The 27,192-nt window shown below is 40.2% G+C and overlaps 2 long non-coding RNA genes across 3 annotated transcripts in view; one reads left to right on the top strand and one right to left on the bottom strand.

Annotated features, from left to right (window-relative positions):
- LOC146642502 (uncharacterized) overlaps positions 1 to 27,192 on the top strand; it is a 501,695-nt gene that overhangs the window by 341,082 nt on the left and 133,421 nt on the right. The gene's annotated exons all lie outside the window — the stretch shown is intronic.
- On the bottom strand, positions 12,485 to 20,008 carry LOC146642508 (uncharacterized). 2 transcript variants are annotated; one of them, XR_014909735.1, is made up of 4 exons: positions 19,937 to 20,008; positions 13,153 to 13,327; positions 12,943 to 13,073; positions 12,485 to 12,860 (listed from the first exon to the last, which is right to left on the bottom strand). It is a non-coding gene; the product is annotated as an uncharacterized LOC146642508 (long non-coding RNA). The 2 variants fall into 2 exon arrangements; XR_014909734.1 differs by lacking the exon at positions 19,937 to 20,008 and having other exon boundaries at positions 13,153 to 17,608.

The raw sequence follows: 27,192 nt of genomic DNA on the forward strand, positions 1-27,192 counted from the left end.
CACAAGACAGTAGACACCCAGGTTAAGTCCATTCTCCACCTCTCCTATGTCTCTCCCCCACCTGCAGAGTGAACTCCTGCAAGGATGAAACAACCCCCATGCCATTTGAAGAGCCCTCCAGTTTGGCCGATGCACCAGAGGCCCCCTGCGCCAGGGCTGAGCCCCCATGCAACCACCTTCCCACAACCTCGGCGACACACCAACGAGGATCGAAGCCCCCCAAGGCCCAGCCAGAGCCCCAGCATGGAGGCGAGCACCCCCAGAACCCCAAGCCCCCACACCCGCCCTGGACCCGCCCAGGGGCAGCCAGGCTACCAGGCCAGTAACCTACGTATGCCAGCACAGACCCTACCCCAACCCTGCTGCATGCAACCACGAGGGAAACACCATCTGCTAGGTTTTGTATTGTTGATTGTCATTTATGCTTAGAAATATCTACTTATATATGCTTGGAGTTTTATAATTAGTTTTAGATTGGTAGAGGTTTGATCCTTAATAGTCTGCAAACTTTGTGTGCATTCCAGAGCACTCTGGGAGCATGAGAGAGGTCGTACCTTGTCTTATTGTTTTATGGTAGGATAAACACAGCTATATCTGTTTTAGTCTAAGTGCCTTTTGTTTAGATGAACTGCTGGACTTCCAGACCAGCAGGTTTAGGGAAGTCTTTATGGGGTCACACTCTGACACCCCCCCCCCCCCCCCCCACACACACACACATTATTGTTTTATTTGCTTATGCTTCAAAAGTTATGTTATACATATTTCACCAGACACAGTTTTCTGTAGAAACAGGAAGCTGACCCTGTGACACTGGCATTTACCGCAAGAGACCAGTACAGGAATACATATCCGCAGAAGTTGACTTGCATTATATTATTCTTAGAAATTGACTTGCAACACACATACTTTGTGACACACACACACAGCTTACACACAGCTTACACACAGACAGCATCAGGACCAACGTAACAGGAAATGTGATTATATTTGCATATTGACGATGTAACCTATAAAAATAAACAAATACTGCAGTTCGTGGTGATTCGCTCTGAGCTTTTCACCCGTGCAGCACGTTAACCTACACAAGTGTCTCAGTGTTGTTTATTCACCTGACTGTTTGTTAACTGTAAATCTCTGACAGTTTCTATATTGGTTAGAATTAAGATTATTTTTATTTTTCCAGTTCATGATCGAGGACAATTTCTTGGCAATGCATAGGGCAGTAAAATCCACGTAGACTGTATTTGTTTCTGTAGTGACATCATCCAATTTTACCCAACAAGCACATTAAAGACTGATGGCCTTTAGTGGCTGGAATTTTACATTTCAGTTGTTTCTAGCGGAGCAAATGGAGATGAGTCCAATGTCATAGGTAATAAGAAGATATATATATACCGTAATTGTCGGGCTATAAGCCGCTACTTTTTGCACAAGCTTTGAACCCTGCGGCTTTTAGTCAGGTGCGGCTTTTCCATGGATTGTCCATGATTTTTGTCATATCGTAAGACGATTTGTTTTGTTTGTTCCGCTGTTGTACGGCACTACGTTGCCTGGCGGAAGGGCATGTGATCAGACACACAGTATCGGGGTTCAAGAGTGGTATGTTGGTCACATGTCCATCCGCCAGGCAACATAGTGCCGTACAAGTAGCGCAAAAAACAAACTTCAAAGTAGCGCTACGTGTTCAGCAGGAGGCGTGGATAACTAGCGGCGATAAACTTGCGACAAGCAAGTTATGCTCAACTCCACCGGTGGAATCTGACAGCGTGGAAAAGTGTGAAAACGTCCACGATCACCAACGGATTTCGAAGGGCTGGACTGCTGCATGATGGAGAGGAGGACACCGCCACGGCCCTTAAGAGGGTGTTCGACTCTGACACTGACAACGAGGATTTGTTTGGTTTTGAAAGTGACAACAATGGAAAGAAGCTGAGAGTGGATGATGAAGCCACCCTGAGCCTGTTCGTTTCCGACACTGGAGAAGAGGACTTTGGTGGTTTTAGTGCGCAGGAAGATGGTGGTGAATGACTGACTTTTCTTCTTGTTAAAGCCGTGTCGCTGCACCTGAGCCTAAAAGGTAGTCTGAATCTATTTTTCTGGTGTGCTGTAGGTTATTGTTATGTACTACATTTGTTACCCATTTATGAAGCACAGTACATGTTTCGTACTTGTAATTACCGCTACTTGTACATATACCTAAAAAGTTATGCAAATATGTACCCATAACTTGTTTTTCAAAATATTAATAAAAGGGGTGTGTCTCCAAACAGCCATTTCTTTCCTGACAATTCCCTTTGTGCATATTCTCTTACATATGATAAGTCAACATTGAAACACCTGCGGCTTTTAGTCAGGTGCGGCTAATGTATGTACAAAACAGGATTTTCCCCTGATTTTAGCTTATGCGGCTAATATTCAGGTGCACTTTGTAGTCCGGGAAATATGGTATATGTCTATAATCTTCAATAATATTGTTTCTGTACTTTAATGAATTCGGAATCTGTACTGAAACTCTTAAAATAAACGATTCCTCTGCAGATGATCAGTTAGCTGTTTTATAGCTCCTCAAGTTTTGGAGATAATGGGTAAGATTGGCCTATAATTACCTAAGACAGGTGGATCAAGTGATCAAGTGATGATTTTTTAAGGAAAAGTGAAATATTTGCTTTTTGATTTGTGGGTCTCGGGGTTTTATAAGGCTACTACTAGATTTTGGCAATATTATACTCTTGGAAATGTAGACTCTTCACCAGCTGATTGTACTACAGTTGTGCTTCCCAGAGTGAGAGATGTAATCACAGAAAAGCTATGAATGGCGTATCAGTGCTGATGGTGTTCCAGAAGTCATCATGGATAATGTAACGTGCTTGGATAATAATGGGCAATTTCAGTGAACTAATTACAACTCACAAGGTACACGGTGTTGTGCTTCATGTAGCATTCCAATGACACATTGCGAAACCTATACTTCCTGGATTATTGTCTGACCATACCTGAATTTGACACGCTTTGGTCAGACAGGTGCATTAATCTAAATAGTAAGAAGAAATATGGAGCAGTTGCACTGTTTTCAATCTAAAATTGTGTGATCCTGTACATGCTAATGTGAAGTAAAGCTTCTGTGGCATGCAAATTGAATGGTCAACTATGGAATGTGTCCAAGAAGAAAGCAAATTTGGCCTTACTATTGCTGTTTGAATACAGTTTGAATCAAGACATTGTTTGGATTCCTCCATCAGGTGTGGTGAATAGAGGGTACTAATGGAGCCCGATCACAATCTCTGTCAGTTCCACAGGTACAAGGACAAATACCAGAATTCTTTATCATCTAATACTGCAATGCTTGCAATCATTTTAGATGTAATATTCTTATTGTATCCTTTAAAGATCTTGATTCATTTTATTAATCTTAATTTTTTTGTATTTACTTTTTAATCAAACGATTTTTTCAGAGCGCTTTTAATATCATTTGGCTGGTGTAAGACAGAAATTAGAAATTAGGGGATAAATAAAATATTCTTATTATTATTATATATGTACATTTGCAGTGAGACAGAATTAAATTATTCTTAAATCTTAGGCTGAGTATGATTCTTCTCATGGGTCATGGTCTGTACTGTGCACTTTTAATTAAACAAAATTAGTTTAAAGTCATGCTATACAAGAACAGTAATACTAAAAAAGGCCAGCTAAACAGAAACAAGGCAGTTACTGTACATCATCTCTTAACAAGCGGACAGTGTTAATTGTGAGAACTAATGCATTAATTAATTTGCATTGTCAGTCATATGATTATTAAAATGAGCTTTTAATCTGAGAGATTAAGAGTGTGTTGTGTTCCCATGGCGCAACAGTAAAAAGTGGGTCAGATTTACTGAGCAAAAAGGGCATATTATCTTTCATTTGATTTATCATTTAATTTAGCTAGGGAACACAACGATGGTAACTTTTTGACATTTGAAATAATCAAAGGAATTACACACTTTACTCACTACCAGCGCAATTGATTTTCATGTATCTGGGAACATCAAAGGGAGATTGTTTCAAGTTGAGGACCTTCTCCATGCTTTTTGATCTTCCCTCACTGTTTTCATTATTGTCAAGCAAACACTAACCCGTATTAATGGATGAGGGTATTCAACAAATCCAACCTCTTCTAATTACAAGGAATGAAAGGCAGTTCTATTTTTGATGAGAGCCTCATACACAGAGATGGCTTTTTCGAAACAAACACTGTCTCCTTTATCGCCATTAGCTTCAGAAAAATGATTGAATTTTACCACGCACCCACATATTTGGAGCCAAAGAAGTGTGTAGGTATAGATAATCTCCAAAAACACACAAAGACACACACACACACACAAATTAAGAAAGTATGAATTCCTGGCAAGAAATTTCATATAAAATGTATGCCAAAAAAGAGACAAAACACTGGGCTCTAGTCACACTGAGGAGTGTCGCTCACATACACACAAACACACAGACTGTCTTTATGCCAACATATTGCAGGTCTGGGTGCGCCTGGGCTCAGGGCAAACAGACAGACGCAAGGGTCACCGACTCACAGCTTGCAATGGGGCTAATTGATGTCCATCCGCTTCAGGAAAGTAAACAGAAGCATGATAATGTTTTTATTTTATTTATTTACTTTCATTTATATATATTTTTTGCTTTGGTTTGTTTTCAAGGCTACAAGGGCAGCATATGGAAATGTCTGAATATAGTCAGTTCAATGACTTGGATATTTAAACTGTTTTTGCATTTTTAACCTGGAAATGGCTCCCAGTTTGTGGTGCTAGTTAGATTATCAATACAAAATGTAGTCTTCTGAATAATAAAGCCACTATGGAACACCTTAAACTGTTCATCCAACAGCTTTGGCTGTTTTGTAGCTGCCTACTTACTTTATCTTACAAATTAGAGACCAAAATGGGTCGTATACTTATAAGATTTTAAGACTTTGATTAGGTTATACTAACCAGGTGAAAATGTATAGTTGTACACAATTGGTATAATTAATTTGAGGAAAGCAGCTCAAACAGAATGGAGAAAAAAAATCCCATAGCCTACTACTTAGTCTGATGAATCCAGGCCATTAGACAGTGATTAACCATGAGCTCAGCTGTTTACATTCTTAATTTATTGATTTACATTTAGCACTAATGTGATTTCTACTCAAAGACCACCTTTGAAATTGGGTTAGCACGAAAGTTTGTGCAGCAATACCATCAAAGTGTCATGGCGCTGACAAGCCTATCAGCAGAGAGCAATCAAAAGCATAAGCAAATCTCATTCTCTCACTGAAATGAACTATAACCATCTAATGTAAAAACCACGGGAACCAATAAGTATACCATAGGCAAATATGGATCTGCTGAAGCATCTAGAATCCAAATGGCAATTTCCAGCAATTATTACGTATAAACTGACAAGCTTGACACATGGCGAGGACTTCAGAATCCTTCATTCTCTGCAGCACTGAGTCAACATTCAAGTTAGACTGATAGAGTGAACATCTCATGTATTCAACTGCTACTGTAAAAAGATAGAATAGAGAACTATATATCATAACTAATATATATCACTGAACCCAATCATAAACTGGCATTATAGAAAATTCAGAGGTCAGTAAGCATTGGTTAGCTTAGATAAACTGAACAGACTGCATATTTTAAAAAAGGAGGACGTAACCACTTGAGTTAGCATGAGTCTTTACAATGGGACCTCACTAAGTGTTTTCTCTTTTGAAACAGGATGTAAGAGATGGATCTGTCTGACAGAAATAAGGGGCCACTTGAGGCTAGCCCAAGTCAAAATGCTATAGTCAGCCATGTTTAAATGCAGATATTTACAACATAAAAAAAATTTACTTTGTTCATTTTTGGTGAGTGAAGTTCAAATCTTTTGTTGGTTTAGCAATAATTAGCAGGGATCTGTGTTTGTGTGCTGTAATAGAGATTTTATGGCTTGCCAGCATTAGCTAATAACTTTATACGCCAAACTATACTCCAAATATAGCTTCTTCAACACCAAGACTAGCAACTGAGCCCATAAAACAATATGTCGAGAGTTTACTGAGGTCAGTTAGAAAGACTGTTTAGGCTTAAGGGATTTCTGCACTTGTTTCACTATGAGACCTGGAAGCTAGATTTATCATATATATATGCAATGTTATATATATAATAACCTTAACCCTAGAACACTATCGCCAGGTGATTTTCACCCGAGCAAATGTATTTACATAATTTTCAATATGTTGCGTTTGTCTGAGTGTGGTGGGTCCCTGGGTAGCTTCAGCATTGTCTTTGAGGTCTTTGAAGGCGTGGGTGTTTCCCTACCCCAAATCCCGCTTTTTCCTACAGGCATGTGTTCGGGTAAATTTCACCCGGCAAAAGTGATAGAGGGTAAAGTAGGCTTTGGGTGGATTTCACCCGGTGATAATGTTAGTGTATAAAATCAGGTGATCTTGCCGCATTTCAAGGGTGACAACATTCAGGCTCACCATATTTACTGTCCCTCTTCAACTACAGCTGTCACCCTGTTGCAGGTTTAGTGTCTTTGGCATCCCAGCTAGTGAGTAACACATAGGCAAGGTTTGTTTAACTTGGCAGTTATTAGCTGATTAGATTTCTTTTTCTTTTCTTTTTTTTTAATCTAAAAGCTATGTTATGTGGCATGACCTTAGTGGGAACAATAAAAACAAACAAAAGGGAGATCCCACAAGTGATGAAAGTTAAAGAAAATCACCGCCAGGCTCCAGTGCATTTCTCTTTACCAAAGAATTAACCTTGGTGTCCTTCCCTGACAAAGCTTCAAAAAAGAAGTTTGCACTGCTGCTGTCATCCATGCATACACAACCAAGCATAGGACCCACTCGTAAGCCTGAAGTGATTGAATTTTACAACAAAACAAAGGGAGGTGTCGATAATTTTGACCAGATCTGCGCTCACTATGGTTGTGGAAGAAAAACCAAGAGATGGCCCCTTTGCGTGTTCTATGGCATGGTCAATGCTGGTGTGATAAACTCATGGATCATTCACAATGAGAATGCAATGAAGAGAGGTGACAACCAAATGCAGAGGAGGCCTTATATGCAGGCTTTGGCATTGGCACTCATCAAACCACGGGCAGAGCAGAGGCTCCCTTCTTCAAATCTGTCACGTCAACTCAGAGTCCTGCTCTGTAGCGTGCTCGACATCCCTACCCCTGGCACTCTTGAAGGTGAGGCAGGACCAGTGGCAGCAGAAAGCAGTGGTCCCTTAGTGAGGTGTGCTGACTGCCCCACAGGCTTGGACAGGAAGACGTGATACAGGTGCCATGTCTGCCGTCGACGGGTGTGTCCACGCCATTACTACCCTGTGTGTACCGACTGCATATAAGGAATAGGTAAGTAAGAGTGGTCCTGGAATTTGAATGTTATCCTTATTTAGTGCAGTAGTTATGAATAAATATCAACAAGTGGTGATTTCCAAGGGAATTCATATGGTAAAAAAATATTTTAGTCAACTGGTCATTTTTACCCACTCAAAAAATGCCATTTTTTGTTTCTCTCTCCTGCAGCTGTTCGCGTGTCAAGGAGACTGTGCCTTCACCAGGGAAGACTCAAATATCCCAGGAATGGGTGGACCAAAGACCAAGTTTCCAGCATCATTATATTTTTGTTTAGTTCTCCAACTGCTAATTTTCCAGAAATTTTGGAGCATTTTTTAGGGTCCCCCCATGAAACTTTTTTTTCCATTTTGTTAGATATGGCACAACTGAAAATAAAAGAAAACCACTCTAATTTGTCATGTGTTGTCATATATTTTATATATTTTGATGACAAGTACTTTTTGTTGGGTATATTATATTGGGTAAAAATCACCCGACGTTAGTGATGGTGTTACTATTTTTAGCGATAGTGTTCTAGGGTTAAGAAGACAGACAATGCCTATGCTAGATCATTAAAACAAGAAAAAAAGAGGTTTTTTTTCATTTATTAAAAAATAAACAAAAAAAAACCCCATTGTCCAAACAGAAATTTTAATATCCTTTGCTCCGTTATCATATTTATTTTTTTGTGCGCTCTTTGAGGTCTCTCATTTGTATATATACACATTTCTTTATAATGACGTCCGCAAGGAAGGAAAACTTAAGTAATTTGTCTCACTCTGCCTGTCTTACTGTGTGATGGACTTACACACAGAAATGCAACAAGAGCTAGGAGAAACTTCAAACAGGCTGAATATTGCCACAGACTTGAGAGTAACTCTATCATGAAACCCCTTTGAAACATAAATGGGTGCGAACACGGAAAAGTGACATGCTGTGTTGGGAGTGAGGCTTTGTCTTTCAATAGCAACTCAGCTTCAAAGTCCTTGCACATAGGCACTGAAGACATGGGGTATCTGTCTGAACATCTACTGCGTGTGGTGACATGCAGCTTCAAAGTGCAACTCAAAAATGCACTGAGAACGTTGGACATTTATCTTAACATCTCTCTGTTGTAACGTATCAAAGAACTCCTCTGCACCATTGGGGCAATTTGTTCAATACAACTAATGCGATTTAAATGAGGAGATGCTATGGAAGTTGCTTTCACTCAGATTTTACCTTTATTTAATATTGGTAGTCTACCGACACATTGAGTAACACTTGATGTTACAGTTTATGTGGAGGACTCACACGCAGGACTCAGATGCACACAAGAATTTTTTTTTACAAAGTCCACCGGGTGTATATACAAAAGGTGCAGGGACAGTGCTATATGCAAAAAGGTGACAGGACGGGGCTCCAGGGAAATCCAGGGGAAAAGCACTTGTTCCTCTTCAAACAATCCACACACGCGACCAGTCTCTCTCTCCGACACTCACCACATGGGAAACAGTCCAGGGAGTCTGTACACAGAGAAACGCTTGTTAATACAAAAGCACTAAGACATGAGCGAAAACTTTCTGAGGCTTGACTTCACTAATGCGAGTCACACACAATGATCCAGCGAAGAACAGCAGTCGCTCCTTGGCTTTAATGCTGGCCACACTAATGAGGCTCAGGTGTTTCTTCCTCGGTGGGGTGTGGGCGGAGGGTGTGAACCCGCAATAAGTTCCGCCCAGGCAAGCGAGAGAGAACAAGAAAGAGAAAGGCAGAAACTGCTGATCAGTGCACTGCTGATCCTCCAGGCTGTGACAGTTATCATTTTTTAAATATTTCATCTCGTCCAAATGTTGCCCTGCCTATGGACATATGAATTGTTTTGTTTGTGCAATCATGGAAGAAATTCAAATGATGACATATTCATCACTTTATGCTTAAGCAAACCTTTGTCACCTAGATAGGTGCAAGAGCTTCTGATGGATAGAGCCCTTTCTGTCAGCATGTAGTTATTTGAAAGGGCAAACTGTAAGATCACTTGTCAACTTCAGCTTCATTCTGACAATGTTTTGTCAGGAATGCTTTCATGGCTCATATCTTCTACAAAGCTCTTTGAGAATACGTGTTAAAAAGAAAACAGTTTCGTAAGTCTCTGTCATTTTTTTAAATTTGAGGCTGTTGTCTTATGCATTGGTCGCCATCCGATGATGAATGGCATAAAAGCGATTCTTGATTACTTTTGCAGGGTTACATGCACACATTTTTCAATCCATCACTGAAATTTTTATTTCAGGTCAACTGTTTATATTGGATATGATTTAATCCCGTCCAGTTTTTACGTGCACCAGCAAATTTAATCAGAAGAGTGTGACATGCATCAATGGATATTATCCTGTTTTTGTTAGTCTTTCCCGCACTTTATTACCTCTCTGAAGAATATCTATTTATGCTGGGCTCAGATTACTCAAGATTTTTGAATGTTCTGACCCTCCAGGTCTGAAAAAAGGGCCAAGTTACTAAAACCTCATATACTCAAGTGACCAACTCCATTTGTGTCCTTCTGTATTGGCCAGTATATACGGTGGGGCAAAAAAGTATGTGTGTCTGTACACATATATCTTATTTTCATTGTGTCCTAATCCACAAAGTCGTCATATATCAGGCTAAGAGGCATAAACAAAACTTAAGCTTTTGGAGTTTGCATTATGTCTGCTCACTATAATCACTATAATAACCACGATACTTACTGTACATCACAAAGGTCAAATTTCACTTAATCTAAATCTAAAGCACTGCAAAGAAACAATTCTAATATAATAACAACTGATAAAAATGATTAGGGTCAACAGATTGAGCACTTTTTTAAATTAAAATAAGGATACACTAAAGACAATTAACACAAACCTCAGAAGACTTTTAAACACTGTCCATAAATGGCATCTTCATAATTAAATATAGTTCATTTTTCTGTAATATTAAAGGACCTGTAGCACCAAAGTCATTATTCAAGGGAGCTTCAATGCGTTATATTCAGCTAGCCAAACTTTATTTCACATTATCCCAATGTATACTGTAGTGTGTATGTACAGTGGGGCAAAAAAGTATTTAGTCAGCCACCGATTGTGCAAGTTCCCCAACTTAAAATGATGACAGAGGTCAGTAATTTGCACCAGAGGTACACTTCAACTGTGAGAGACAGAATGTGAAAAAAAATCCATGAATTCACATGGTAGGATTTGTAAAGAATTTATTCGTAAATTGGGGTGGAAAATAAGTATTTGGTCACCTCAAACAAGGAAAATCTCTGGCTCTCACAGACCTGTAACGTCTTCTGTAAGAAGCTTTTCTGTCCCCCACTCGTTACCTGTATGAATGGCACCTGTTTGAACTCATCATCTGTATAAAAGACACCTGTCCACAGCCTCAAACAGTCAGACTCCAAACTCTGCCATGGCCAAGACCAAAGAGCTTTCGAAGGACACCAGGAAAAGTATTGTAGACCTGCACCAGACTGGGAAGAGTGAATCTACAATAGGCAAGCAGCTTGGTGTGAAAAAATCAACTGTGGGAGCAATCATCAGAAAATGGAAGACATACAAGACCACTGATAATCTCCCTCGATCTGGGGCTCCACGCAAGATCTCATCCCGTGGGGTCAAAATGATCATGAGAACGGTGAGCAAAGATCCCAGAACCACACGGGGGGACCTGGTGAATGACCTGCAGAGAGTAACAAAGGTCACCATCAGTAACACACTACAACGGCAGGGAATCAAATCCCGCAGTGCCAGACGTGTTCCGCTGCTGAAGCCAGTGCATGTCCAGGCCCGTCTGAGGTTTGCCAGAGAGCACATGGATGATACAGCAGAGGATTGGGAGAATGTCATGTGGTCAGATGAAACCAAAGTAGAACTTTTTGGTATAAACTCAACTCGTCGTGTTTGGAGGAAGAAGAATACTGAGTTGCATCCCAAGAACACCATACCTACTGTGAAGCATGGGAGTGGAAACATCATGCTATGGGGCTGTTTTTCTGCCAAGGGGACAGGACGACTGATCCGTGTTAAGGACAGAATGAATGGGGCCATGTATTGTGAGATTTTGAGCCAAAACCTCCTTCCATCAGTGAGAACTTTGAAGATGAAACGAGGCTGGGTCTTCCAACATGACAATGATCCAAAACACACCGCCCGGGCAACAAAGGAGTGGCTCCGTAAGAAGCATTTGAAAGTCCTGGAGTGGCCTAGCCAGTCTCCAGACCTCAACCCCATAGAAAATCTGTGGCGGGAGTTGAAAGTCCGTGTTGCTCGGCGACAGCCCCAAAACATCACTGCTCTCGAGAAGATCTGCATGGAGGAATGGGCCAAAATACCAGCTACTGTGTGTGCAAACCTGGTAAAGACCTATAGTAAACGTTTGACCTCTGTTATTGCCAACAAAGGTTATGTTACAAAGTATTGAGTTGTATTTTTGTTATTGACCAAATACTTATTTTCCACCCTGATTTACGAATGAATTCTTTACAAATCCTACCATGTGGATTCATGGATTTTTTTTTCACATTCTGTCTCTCACAGTTGAAGTGTACCTCTGGTGCAAATTACTGACCTCTGTCATCATTTTAAGTGGGGGAACTTGCACAATCGGTGGCTGACTAAATACTTTTTTGCCCCACTGTAAATAGATATAAAGCAGGGCTGTCGATGTTACAGCGTTAACTGGAGCGCAGAATAGACAAATGTTGTACAAACTGCTCGAAATACGTTGACAGTGACATTTCAGGGATTTTGAGTCATTCTGCGCTCCAGATGGGTTAATTGCGTTGAAAATTTTAATCGTGACAATGGATTAACGCACGTTAACGTGTTACCTTTGACAGCCCTAATATAAAGGCAAGTAGAGACAGTTATGAAAGTGCTTTCTAAGATGAAACAACAGAGATTGCTTTACTTTGGCACATTTTAATGTATCCGTATTTCTGGATTTGATAAGACATGTACTACTTGCCTTGCTTGCCCTGATGAAATAGCACTGGTATTTAGTGATGGAGCTTTGGTTTATCAGAAGAAGAAGCTTTGGTATGTCAAGACTTTAGTTTTCTCCACAGGTGTTTCATATATTTTTGACCCTGGCAACAGTACACAACTACAACCCGTAGGCAACAGTTTGTTAAGGCTCTGCATGGAACCAGCAGTTGTATATTATGACTTAGAGTAATTTTTAAGCAATGCAAACATGAAAATGTGGAAGATGCTACTTAAGAAAACAACCTTTAGAAACAAAAACATGCCCAAAAAATAGCTAATTGTCATGAACCGAAGTTCCGTGCGCAAGCTGGACCCAGAAGCAGAACACACACACCAGGGTAGGAGGGAATAAAGAAAGCAAATTTATTATAACTAAAGGTGTCCCGTGAGGGTAGCCGAAAAAACAACGTATGGAACCAGAAGAAACCGAGGGACTGGGGAGGTGAACTGCGCAGGGAACGCCGAGAGCGGGGCTGTGAGAAGCTGCAAAACAAAAAAAGAGAAACAGATTACTGGGGTGCGGAAAAAAGGCAGCATACGAGGGAAGGTGGAGTATACGTCTTACGGAGGTAGCCGGGCTGAGTGAACCAGAGGGGGGGGCTCCAAAAGGGTCGAGACGGCGAGGCTGATAGTGCTTCCAAATCTCAGGCGGACAGGTGGACAGGCAGGTCGCTCACAAAAACGCCGAGTTGTGATCTGAGTACACAGGGTAAAACAGAGTCAGTTCCAATGGACAATTTGTCATAAGGGGTTTTTTCCCGCAGGTGTACGTTACCGCTGAGAGGCGACTACGGACTGGCGTGGAGCAGCAGGTAGGGCAGGATTAAATAGTCCACTTGGTGATCGCCTGGGATGGGATGCAGGTGTGGGGTTAGCAGCCATGCCCGTGGGCGTGGGCATCCCAACAGCACCCCGGACGCCGGGCCGCGGACCATGACAGCTAATAATTTCTAAATACATAATTTAGGGCCACCAAAGAAAATTTAAAATGAAATTTCATTGTGCAGATAGTTTATATTCTTTCATTATTTTTTTTCTATACCAGTTGTTCAATTTTCTGTCTTCCTGTCTGTCATGGCAAAACGTGGTCTTGGAGACACCTGCTGCTACTACAAAGACAGACTTGAGTATTTTGGTAACTCTTTATATCCGTCTCTAGGCTGATTTTGTAATGATTATAATTATTCATGCAGACTTCATTCAGATAGGCCACAAAATCAATCTCAGGAGTGATCATGGCAATTCGGCTGATCTTATTGTTGGTCTAGGTAAGCAAATAGCTTAAAAAAAAGCACATAGCTGAAAACACCTCAACACAAAGATTAATAGGTATGATAAAGTGCTTTTTCCATACAGTGTAGCTTTTGCTATTTCATTTGCTTTAACCTGTCCATAACTGATACATATCTGCAAGCCACTTTGCAATACACCTAAACCCCAGCTCCTTTATTTAATGATTTATTTGACTTACTGATTGTCAAATATACTGTCTCAAATCTCCACCCCATCCATTCCACATGTGTGCAATCAATAGCCAGTCTTAGAACAGGGCATACCTGCTAAATAGAAACAACTAAATGCAAAACTGTCAGTCATGTTTTGCATGTAGTGGTTCTGACTGAAATCAGTTTATATTTCAGTCAAATGTTGCTACTTTTAATTTCATAGCTATATATAATAGAACTATGATTCAGGTAAGAGGGTGAATGGGAATACTACTCTAGGACTAACCCCTACCTAAAAACAAGAAAAAAACTAAAATATAAAAAAGAGCCATAAGATTACCATAAACTTGTTTTATATTTTGTACAATCAAAAGGTTGTACAAAATATAATGTGCCTAAAATCTTGAGAATCTTGAGAATTTGAGATGAATTTACACTTAACAAAGTTATTAGTTCCATAGATTCGGTGCCAAGCTACTATGACCTCTTGTCTCAATTAATCTATCATAGTGGCTCACCTTTGACCCTTTTTATATTGTAAAACACAGTCCAAGGACCTTACTCTGGATAGATATTTAACCTTTCACATTGACACTTGCGCAGCCTGGCAAAAAGGGCATCTCTGCCCTCATCAGTTCAGTTGTTCAATGATCATTTGGCAGATGTATAATGTAAAATTTCTCACATATGCCCACCAGTAGATACAACATACATGGTGAAGCAGAATATATAATAAGGTGGCATCACCGAGAGAAGAATTTTTGGGGGGCTTTCTCACTTTTGTAACAAACCAGACCTTTCTCTTTGCAAAACTAGTATTAGCCAGGTTTGTAGCTTTATCTTCCACACACACATGCCCACACACACATACACACACACACACACACACACACACACAAGTGCTGTAGAAGTAATATTTTGTTTCTCAGTACTTAATCCTCCTCCTGTCTGATGATCTCTGGGATCTGCAGTATCCATTGCCTTGGTCTTGACAATCCCCCCTAGATTACTTATCTTACTTATCATCCATCTATATCCCTCTCTCACTCTATTTGCCAACATATCCCTCCTTTCCTCAGTTCACTTTCCTCTTATAAACCTTCCACCTCCCTCCCCCTTTCTCATGCAATATGTCTCAGCTAATTGTATTAATAGAAACCAATAGCTCAGACATTGTAGGGTTGTAAATGACTACAGTCTTCTCTCCTTTGTTTCAAAAATACAAACATGGGACAGAGGGAGAAAAGACAAAGGTAGAAAAAGAGAGTGAAAGGGAATCCAAAACGGGGGGGGGGGGGGGTTAAGCAAAGAGAAAGTAATTACAGCAAAGGAGAAGGAGAGAGACTACAGACCCCACTCAATAAATCAGAGCTGCAGAGCAACCTGTCAGTCTCCAGGCTCTTTTTATTGGTCACCAAGGATCAGCTAGTATTAGTCACTGGGGTCTCACTGTGTGTGATTGGATGGTCGAGTGGGCAACGAGTGTGTGCCGGTGCGCGAGCATGTGTGTGTGTTCGCGTCTGGAAGGATTCCATCAATAACACATGGATTGGGGCCACAGGCGGAGACAAGGAGTCATGTTGAAGATGGTGGCAGGAGAAGAGCAGCCTTCCCCGTATGTGTGTCTGTGCTGCATATACATGTGTCAGTACTCAGACTGGGAGAAAGGGAGAGGGGGGGAGTGAGAAAGGGAGAGGGAGAGGTTTTCATGTTGGGTAATGAAAGAGCATACAGTGGGAGAGGGAGTGCAGGGGAAGCGAAATCCAGTACTCACTAATGATCATCATGAGCAGCAGCAGCCTGTGTGTGTATCTGTGTCAGCTGTATATGTGTCTGAGAAGAATCATAATTCAAGGCCCACTTTTGCCAACTCTAGCACCCAAAAGCATTAAGGTTATTATTGATGAGTGGAATTCTTGTGATTCTTGGACTGAGGCTCTGTTTGTATGTGTGGCAACAGTCAGGTAAAGAAGATAAACTTATGCCCCCCCATACCCCTAAGCTCCTATTATGGCTGTCCAAGGCAGCAACAGGGTCAAGCTGAAAGAAATAAAGAGGTAGAGGGAATCACAAGAGGGAAGAATTCAGTGAGCACCCTCAACAAAACCTAAAATACTGATTTTCTCTGTCTGTCACACACATGCACCTGGACACCTATGTTTGTGGGGACCAGTCACTGGTAAATGCATTCCCTGGCCCTTTATCTTGGCTATCGAATGGCTAACCTCATTCAGATTCAAATTAGTGCAAATACAATTGTGTTGTAATCCTAAAACAGGAATTTAAAATTTGTGGGGACAAGAATATTGATACCATACTGGCCCACTGGAATTGAGCCTAATATTACTTCTTGAAGTAAAGCTCAGAATGCCACATCAGCTGATGGATGAGTCAGTTCCCTTCTGTGTACAAGACACCTCTGCTTGCACATAATTGCTAATTGCTGTTAATTCTACTATCCACTTTGCAACAACTTTTCTCCCTGTTATTTTCTTTGCAAATCCATTTCAACCAATTTACAGTAATTAGGCCAGATTTACTAAATGGGGCAAAATAGCATCTAAACACAATCCCCAAGTAGTCCACATAGGTGTGGCTAGTTTTAAGTGTAATGCAAAAAACTTGTCCTGTTTTCTAAATCCAGCAGATTAATTTCGATATCAAGATAATAAGACATCATTTCTTCGCCATTAAATATTGTTGCCATTAGCTGTACATTGCATGTCGTAAATGTTTGTTTGCATATTTCTCCTCCCTATATTTTGCACCTTGAGAAAGGAAATCCCAGATATACATATGCAATAGGGTCAGTTGCAAAAGTCTCCAAGTTCCAACCTCTTATTCGCATGAGCTCTCTTTGTAAATAACAAAAGGCTTTATACCAAAATCTATACATTGGTAAATCTGACTGTTAATCTGTCAGATATTGCTGCTCCTCTTCCCGCTTTTATTGTATGCACATGGAAGATGCTGGCGAGGTGTCACAACAGAGCCGTTACACCAAATATAGATTGCTGATGGAATGATGATTCTTTTTTGACTAAAGTGTTCTTAGCAAAAATATAAGATGCTCTCTGTCTCTCTCTCTCTTTCTGTTGACAATACTCAAAGACGTCATGCATTTTGGGGTCAAATTGAAAGAAAGGCACATGAGAGGTCAAATCTGATATTATATTTAAATGCTAGCTATAATGTGATACTTAGAATCCCTAGATGCCAGTAAAATACATTTTATGAAAGTTTGACCTTATTTGACTTTGAAGGAAAGGTCAGAGGTCAAGTGATGCAATTGTTTAAAGAGAGAGAAAAAAAGGTAACAATAGGAAGTTTTAATCCCTTATGTCTTTTTCTTTCTCAGGCGGTCGAGTGAAATGGCATCAAACACAGAGTTTAACTATAAAAGTGCAGTTAAAAGGGCTTACTGAGTGTATCACAGACTACATAACTTTCTGCACCGACTCCATTGTTCCAGCTCAGACTATTCATTGTTACCCAAATAACAAGCCGTGGGTGACTAAGGACATCAAAGCCCTCCTCAACAACAAGAAGAGGGCTTTCAGAGGGGGCAACAAAGAGGATGTGAGGAAGATCCAGGTGTTACTAAAGGACAAGATCAGAGAGGCTAAGGACAATTACAGGAGGAAGCTGGAGTGGAAACTCCAGCAGAACAGCATGAGAGAGGTGTGGAGGGGCATGAAGACCATCACTGGATTCAGGCCAACCAACAGCAGGGGAACTGAGGGAGGTGAGAATAGAGCCAATGAGTTGAATCTGTTTTTCAATAGATTCGACACCACAGTGTCTGCTCCTACCCCCACAACCTCACCTGTAGTCAGCCTGGAATCCAGAGCCACACCACTGTGCCAGCCTCTCTCTTCACATGGCGCTGTTGCCTCCTGTGAGATTCCTGACACCCCTCCCCCACCCATCACCTTCACTCAATACCAGGTTGAGATGCAAATGAGGAGACTTCACTCAGGCAAGTCTGCTGGACCAGACGGAGTGAGTCCCCTTGTCCTCAAGACCTGTGCCCCCCAGCTGTGTGGAGTCTTTCATAAACTGTTTATGCTGAGTCTGAGTCTGCAGAGGGTCCCGGTGATGTGGAAGACATCATGCCTCGTCCCTGTACCAAAGACGCCACGTCCCAGTGGCCCCCAGGATTACAGGCCCGTGGCATTGACCTCCCACATCATGAAGACCCCGGAAAGGCTCATCCTGGACCAGCTGCGACCCATAGTAAGACCACACCTGGATCCCCTTCAGTTCGCTTATCAGCCTCGTCTCGGAACTGAGGACGCCATCATCTACCTGCTCAATCGTGTCTACACCCATCTGGACCAGCCGGCGAGCACTGTGAGGGTCATGTTTTTTGACTTTTCCAGTGCTTTCAACACCATCAGGCCGACCCTCCTGGGTGATAAGTTAGCAGCGATGCAGGTGGATGCTTCTCTGGTGTCCTGGATTGTTGATTACCTGACAGGAAGACCACAATATGTACGTCTCCCACAGTGTGTGTCTGACAAGGTGATCAGCAACACAGGGGCACCACAGGGGACTGTCCTCTCCCCCTTCCTCTTCACCCTCTACACCACAGACTTCAGCCACTGCACAGAGACATGCCATCTTCAGAAGTTTTCTGATGACTCTGCGGTGGTTGGATGCATAAGCAGGGATGATGAGACAGAGTACCGGGCTGTGGTCGACTCCTTTGTCACGTGGTGTGAGCAGAATCATCTGCAGCTCAACGTGGCAAAGACCAAGGAACTGATCGTGGACTTCAGGAAGACCAGGAAACACTTGACCCCTGTTTCAATTCAGGGGGTCAGTGTTGACATTGTGGAGGACTATAAATACCTTGGAGTACACATTGACAATAAACTGGACTGGGCTAAAAACACCACAGCACTTTACAGGAAGGGCCAGAGTCGTCTCTATTTTTTGAGGCGACTGAGGTCCTTCAACATCTGCCAGAAAATGCTGAGGATTTTCTATGAGTCTGTTGTGGCCAGTGCGATCCTCTATGCTGTTGCATGCTGGGGGAGCAGGCTGAGGGTTGCAGATGCCAACAGACTTCATAAACTAATCCGTAAGGCCAGCAATGTTGTGGGGATGGAACTGGACTCCCTCAAGGTGGTGTCGGAGAGGCGGATGCTGTCCAAGATAAAGACAATATTGGATAACACCTCCCACCCACTCCATGACATGCTGGTCAGTCACAGGAGCACGTTCAGTGAGAGACTGAGATTACCGAAAAGCACCACTGAACGACACAGGAAATCATTCCTGCCTGTGGCCATCTCCCTGTACAACGCATCCACTTAACACACTGGTTACTGCTACAACTACACATGTTTCTTTTCCAGCTATTTATTTATGAGTGACTTATGTATGTATGTATGTATATATATATGTATATATTGTACTATTCTTAGTTAGTGTATTGTCTGTCTTGTCTTAATGTTGGTTTAAAATGGAGCACTGTAACAAAAAATAATTTCCCCCAGGGATCAATAAAGTATTCTGATTCTGATTCTGATTCTGAAAAGGTAGATAACAATAGTAGGGAACTGAAATGTAATCACTGATAGCTTGGATGAGAGAAAGCTTCTAAATTACAGTGGAGTAAGACCAAAGAGTGAAAGTGAAAAGCAATTCAAAATCCCAGAAAGCAGCCAATTTTTTTAAGCTAAAAATATATATATCAGCGTTTACTGTGTTTTTAGCCCTTGTTCTGTCGTTATTGTGCGTCCCTTTGCCCAACTTGACAGACAGCTAACGGTTTCAATGAACATTGGAGGCGGAAGTAAGTTTAAGGCTTTTTACTTTGTCAGTAGTTCAATGATTGACATCCTTTTCTTCCCGTAAAACTAAAAACAAACACAAAGTAAATGTCACAAGATGTCTTTTCCTCTTTACACACACTTCTAGGATATGAACTATACTGTTATATAGTATGTGTAATCAACAGCGACTCAGTATTGATCACAATACAACTTAGCGAGTTTAGCTTCCTCAAAGATAAACATAGCAGATGAAATAACTGGTTTCTAAACAAATCTATGTAATAGAAATGCACCAAATAAACTTGTAAACATGTTGTACATTAATACTCACAAGCAATAACTCTCGAAGGCAGAAACGTTTTAAAGAGCAACAACATATCCTGCAGGCTAACAAGCGACCAGCTTCCTGTTTCCTCTACCCACAGGAACACAGAAAAACCCCACCAAAATAAAAGCAGGTGAGAATTCCCATTATGACCAGCTGAGGGTGCTGAAGAGAAAGAACCTATGCATGTCATAACAGCCCTCTTTTGGGAAATATGTAGTGCGATTGTTGAGGTTCTTTGCTCAACTTCTGGTAGGATCAAAGTAAAGTTTAAGTAACAGAGATGCCTTGAGTCACTGCCAGAGTCGCAGTGATTCTCTTCTTTGGAACTAATGGGCTCGCTCTGTGCAAAGTCACAATCTGGTGTGAAATCTGCCCATTTGACCAAGGAGTCACACTTAAAATTAATAATTAAAATGTAGAGTTTTAAAAAGTAGAGGCATATGAGCTTTCTTGTTGACCTAAACGAACAGAAAGAATGATAAATAAACGCATTGTAATTGGTATATCTAAATATGTTTAATATTAGTATGGTCATATTTACATAATTTCAGTACAGATATTCATTGAATTCTGTAATGCAAATTAATATCATAGGGAGAAAATTTGGTAAGCTAGCCAACTGGTATACTGATCAAATATAAATCTATAGAAAAATGCTCTCTTACCTCTTATTCCTGATGAGGTTTTTTTTTTTTTTGGGGGGGGGGGGGGGGGGTCATACCAAAACATCTCAATTTTGTAAATTTTGGTCATATTATGTTTCAGTAAGGAAGGGGAGCCAATGAACATACTGTTTCCCGGTCCACTCCACGCCTTTCTTGTCATAACCGATTTCAACACATCAAAGAGGCAATGGGAAAAACATCTTGAGGCTTTAAAATCGGACTTTACAAACCAGTGGTGATATCACGGTAGTTATGGCCATCTTTTAAACTGTCTATGGCAATTATGTTAGCAATAGAGCTAACAATACATATACAAAAGAGTTCAACAGTGAGAATTCACAATCTTCTTCATATTATAGAAAGAAAGTATACTTTATTGATCTCCGTGGGGATTCCTCTCTGCATTTAACCCATTCTCTCAGTGAAGCAGTGGGCAGCCATTGGGCGCCCGGGAAGCAGTGTGTAGGGACGGTACCTTGCTCAGGAGTACCTCAGGGTAGCCGTTCAGTGGATTCAAACCATCGACTTTCCGATCATGATTGGGGCCACCACTCTACCTACTGAGCTATCCCTGCCCCCTATTCTATGAATGCTGCCTATCTTGATTGGGATTAGGGTGATGGTCTGTCTGTCACATTGCGATTTTATTTGCAATGTGATGGAAAAGAACTACTCTACCCGCAATCTTTTGAAACAGCAACATAACTCACCAATGGGGGTCACTTTAAATATATCAGGTTGCTCAGTGAGAGTGGAACTTGAGAAAGTGTGAGGATGGTAATTGCAGTCAGAAATGAAGCACAGTACTATATAACAAGCCTATACTTTGCTACACATTCACATAACACAAAAGATGTTATTATACATTACTGCAAGACTTAATTGGATTAAATTAGAGAAGGCTAAAAGTGGAATCAGGGATTTGCAGTGCATTATGTGATGAATAAAAATATTTTTATTTTTTGGTCCTTTATTTTTATTGTCATGATTCACCACATAGCTGGTTGGCTTGGTACAAGGGTAACAACTTTTTGTATTGTATTGATTTTCTGAAACATTGGTGGAAAAAAGTGAAAGTTACCCTTATACTCTGTTAGCCAGCTTGGCATAACTTAGCTAGGTTCTTCACCATATCAGGTCAATAAAGTAATCTGAAGATAGCTATACAAAGATGGCTCAATTTGATCCCAAGCAATTCCTCGATTCACACATCAGAGTAATGCAAAGAGCATTTATGTGCATATAGCATATTTAACAGACTCTACACTACATATACTGTACATACACACTACAGTATACATTGGGATAATGTGAAATAAAGTTTGGCTAGCTGAATATAACGCATTGAAGCTCCCTTGAATAATGACTTTGGTGCTACAGGTCCTTTAATATTACAGAAAAATGAACTATATTTAATTATGAAGATGCCATTTATGGACAGTGTTTAAAAGTCTTCTGAGGTTTGTGTTAATTGTCTTTAGTGTATCCTTATTTTAATTTAAAAAAGTGCTCAATCTGTTGACCCTAATCATTTTTATCAGTTGTTATTATATTAGAATTGTTTCTTTGCAGTGCTTTAGATTTGGATTAAGTGAAATTTGACCTTTGTGATGTACAGTAAGTATCGTGGTTATTATAGTGATTATAGTGAGCAGACATAATGCAAACTCCAAAAGCTTAAGTTTTGTTTATGCCTCTTAGCCTGATATATGACGACTTTGTGGATTAGGACACAATGAAAATAAGATATATGTGTACAGACACACATAGGGCCTCTCTACTGTGAGACAGATACTGCTTAATGCCACACAAAGGCATCTTTTTTGGCACTTCCTATGAGGTGACACCGTGCCAGAGTCTCATCCTAGTTGCACACGGAGTTCGGCAGTAGTGCAAAGCCATTATCACCTTCAGGCAGGGGGAATAGAGCAGAGGATTACTCCTGCAACAGTCAAATATTGCTTGACTCTGAGCCATTATCCCAAAGCCCCCTTATTCACTTCTCAGCCTTGCATTCATCACTTCCAGATCCTTGAGCAACTCTGCTGCCTTTCAGTCCACACACACAGTATGTGTGGATGCTACATGCTGGCAACCACTTTTTCCTGCTGTGTGTATGTATGTACAATTTGTGTATCATCTTGCCCAGTGCATATCTGCTGAACAAAGGGAATTACACGTATTTGTATTCTAATTGAATTTGTGTTTTTGAATATTATTTGGACATGGATTTGGCCAGAAATATTATTACACTAATATTTCAGCAAATCCCCACTGTGTCAAAAACTGCTGCTATGGTGAAGCAGCTTGTGTCTCACAGATACCCAAAATGTGTTCTTTAATGCTGATGCCATGACACCCCTAGTTTATGATACACAGCCAGCAGCCAGACTGTAATGTCCTAGTTTGGGCAGGATATGACATTCTTTCAATACCCTGCTCACAGCAGTCCTCCAAGAGCATTAAAATCCAACACCAAGAGGGTCCAGTGTAAGTATTTCTATGTAATCATCTGGGAGTGTGACTGGACTTACCGAAACTTTAACAGGTGCATCATGTCACCTATACCATTCAACACGTGCGTGCGTGCGTGCGTGCGTGCGTGCGTGTCTGTCTGTCTGTCTGTCTGTCTGTCTGTCTGTCTGTCTGACACAGCGGCAGCTTAGACAGAAAAGTGGTATTTAATATCCACGGGGACAAGCTCATTGATTACAAAACCACAGCTGGTAAGGATTAATAAATACATAAATGTTGCGTCCTGATGTCATCAGAATCATGTATAATCAATCAAACAATCAAAAATGATTATGTATAATCTTATTAGTAACAATGTATTACATCAGACAAGAAATTATTCATTAAGTATTTCATTTATATTTCACAAACTAGTGACAAACTGGCAGACTCACCAAACTTTATCCATTTGTTAATATGACAAACTATTTACTAAATTTACAATTAATTGTTATTAACCATGGTTAATATAGAGATTTACTCACAAAGCTAGACAACAGGATATCAACCGCCTCTTCCTCCCTGACATATTTATGACTTACTACACTGCACTTCTTCCTTCCCAACTGCAAACCTTGATAGCAATTTAACCAAACAATGACATCAGTGCCTTGCTTTTACAGGACACAACATTCAAGTCACATCACCTGTGTGTTCCAGTCATTGGTTCGAACTAACTCAGACTGATTGCAACACGTTGGCACTTTCTCTGAGTTTATAAATTAGCGGGCAAACATTTGTCAGCCTTTGCCAATCTGTCTCTAAGTAAATGAATTCGGTCTGAGATGGACTGAGAGTGTATGGAAACACGTTGCCCACCAGTCAACGTGTGCAACTGCCTTGCAATCAAAAATGTTGTAAAAGGTGTTGAATTCTCAGATTCTTTGCAACCAGTCTCCAACAGCAAATAAAAGAACAAGTAAAAATGAATGCTACACCTGCAAGCCACTGATTTTTCCTATGTAAAAAGTACTTCTTCTTGTCCTTTTTCTACTCTAGTGTGTCTAAGCCATTTAATGTAAAATACGGTATATTGTTAGGACAAGAAATGAATTCACTACTTAGAGAAAGATAATTAGGTAATCAAGACAAATTAGCAGAGCAATTAAGAATGGTGCACATGTAAGTGTGTTTGAGGAGCAGTGAGTGGGAGGCTGCTCCTTCCTGTTCAGTGTTGGATACGTACAGTAGTGCCCTCGATATTTTTGCACTTGGAGACAAAAAGAAAAGAAATCATACAGCATAATACAATAAAAGAGTGCCCTTTTAAAGACGAGTATACTCGAACATGGGCTATTATAACCCAGAATTTAGTGTAAAAGAAAAAAAAATAACAATCATCACCTTCCTGACACTGCAAACACACATCAAACATTTTCCTTTAAACTACTTGCAAAAGAAAAGAGAAGTGTCCGGTATCACAGATCTCTCAGCTATTAGATCAAAGTTGTTCACAAGACCCAGCAGCTATAAAAAAAGAATAGTCATGATAGTCATGACCAATAGCTGTTCTTGTTCTCATGCTAACATGACACAAAAAACAGTTTTACATATATAAATGTGTAATGAAAATAATATGTTACACTGAAGTGTTCTCTATGAAGTTGTTGAACAGCACCCCCAGAAAGGCCACTGTTAGGGGAACACTCTTGACAAGTCTTCAGCATCCAACTGACTAACTAGCTGGCAGACCAGAGACACGAGAGACTTTTTGTTTACCGTAATCCAGCATTATATTGACTCAGGGAAAGATACTGGGCTCTGCTAGATAAAAACGCCTTTGTAAAGCTATTTTGCATTTGGAAACAATAACGAGATTAGCGCGTCAGTCCAAGCTCCAGTGTCGGCCTGGCTGGTCACCAGTGCACAGTTTGCTCAGTTACCATCTTTTGTTGGAGGAAATTTGGTCAACATTAGTATGGAGCAACACAAACTCACACATAAGTTTTTTCTCTGTGACACAATTTGTTTTTCTTTATAGTTTTCACAATTGTAATTCAGTTCAACAGGTTCAAGGACATTTTTAATAGCATAGATTAAATCAACAACAGTTTCTGTAATTCTCAGTTCATTTAGGAATTTACATTTAAAAATGTATTTTTTTAATGTCTGGATCTCTTGTTCTTCTTGGGCAATATTTGCTTGTTTATTTACTCATCCCAAAGAAAGACTCCTTTATTGTTTCTCGCTGTAATGGAAAATGGAGTGCACAGTAATGAATACACATTATTAAATGCTCAAGAGATGCTGAATGCACAGCTCCCACACATTTTAATGGGCCCTTGTCAACAAGCTGCTGCCTGTTCTGTACTTTCGTACACAGCTTGAGTATATAGGAGATGTTGCCAGGTTGGAGGGGTCTCCAAGGGAAGACATACACCTATTATTCATTGTATGTTTGCACATAATAAAATGTTCTTTTTTTATAATGACTTTCATGGTGACAAACCTCTCATAGAGCTTTTCCTGAGATGAGGTTTGCACTTTGAACCCCTAATGGACAACCATCCTCCTGGTTGTCTCAAGGAAGTGATGCAAATGTATTAAGGTCATGTTCATGACTATAAGCAGCTTAACAATGCAATAACAATAAAGCCATACAAAAGAAATCAATCTTTCCTAACCCAGCCCAGACGACCTTGGCTCTTAGATGGTGACCTACTAGTCACAATGTATTACACACACGAACGTGCATCAATAATAATAATAATAATAATAATAATAATAATAATAATAATAATAATAATAATAATAATAATAATAATACATTTCCAATGCACAGGAATACCATGTAGCAACTTCCAGTTTGAGGAGGAATGAAAACCTTCCAGAGGAATTATATGGGCCTCAAATAAGAATGACAATGTTTCTTTGTTTTTTACCCAAAATACTCTATAGGTTGTTTTTTCTCCTTTAAAATAGATTTAGTCATTAAATTAGACATTAAACTGTTTTGTTTTTTTAGACAATAAAAGCATGTAGTTAGGTTTAAGCACTAAAACTACATAATTTTGTTCAAAAAGGACAAAGATGAAAGTTTGGATAAAATAGATCCCTCCATAATAGGGCCTGCCTATTGTTTCTGATTTGTAAGACTTCAAAATAGATAAAAGTCCTGTATATGTTAAAATGTAAATATCCGCCCTTGGTTATGATATATCCTGCAAATCAAATGTAACAATATAATCCAGTGCTTTTGTCCAAGCCCTTTTTGGGTCTGTTTGTGGAGGAGTCTGACTTTATCAGACTACCCTGCATGCTGAAAATGAAGCTAAAGAGGTTCCAAGTATGATAAAATGAGAATGTATATAAAGGATGGCCTTAGCCATCACAACCCATTTGTTACTGAAGTCCTGTTGTGAAGCCTACATGCTTGCCATTTTTGCAGTGGTGTTCTGAAACCAGGCGTCTTTTTATAATCCACTTCTTTAATACTGGAAAACTTTTTAACCCTACTGGCTATTGAGAAATGCAAGTTTAAGGCACTTCTGTATACAGCTGAGCAAAGTAGATGATTTTTGGGGATTATTTTCAGCTTTGTATCAACACATCCATTGGTATAGTGAGGATTCATGGCAGGAGTATGTTATACTGGTTTGTTGGATTAAACAATTATTATTAATATTATTATCATTAATATTACTGATCTATCAATGGCCATAGCAGTGAGTCTGCTTGTTTAGCATTCACCACTTTAGTCCAGACTGAAAGCAACAATTAGATGGCTTGTCATTAAATATTGATTCATTTTGACCACACAATACAGCTTGCTTACTTTGGTGATACCAATTGACTTTGTGGGTCTGAGTGAAATGTATGTCCCAGTTAAGAGGATTAGGAGGTAATAACTTTGGTTGCCTACTACTTTTCACTTAGTGCTATCATTAGGTCAACATCTCGATTTATCTCGTACTTTGATTTAAATGGTAAATGGACTAGTATTTATATCACACTTTTCAAGACTCTAGCCAATCTTGCATTTCAAGCCCCATTCATGCATTCATGTCGATATTTATCCTGTCATGGAGGCATCGGGCCAGCTTGTGCTTTGGTAGCTTTCCCAGGGAGACCTATTGGACT

Source organism: Rhamphochromis longiceps, linkage group LG23, assembly GCF_057381845.1.
Source record: "Rhamphochromis longiceps isolate RC_006_pf linkage group LG23, R_longiceps_female_GT1.1, whole genome shotgun sequence".
Taxonomy (NCBI): Eukaryota; Metazoa; Chordata; class Actinopteri; order Cichliformes; family Cichlidae; genus Rhamphochromis; species Rhamphochromis longiceps.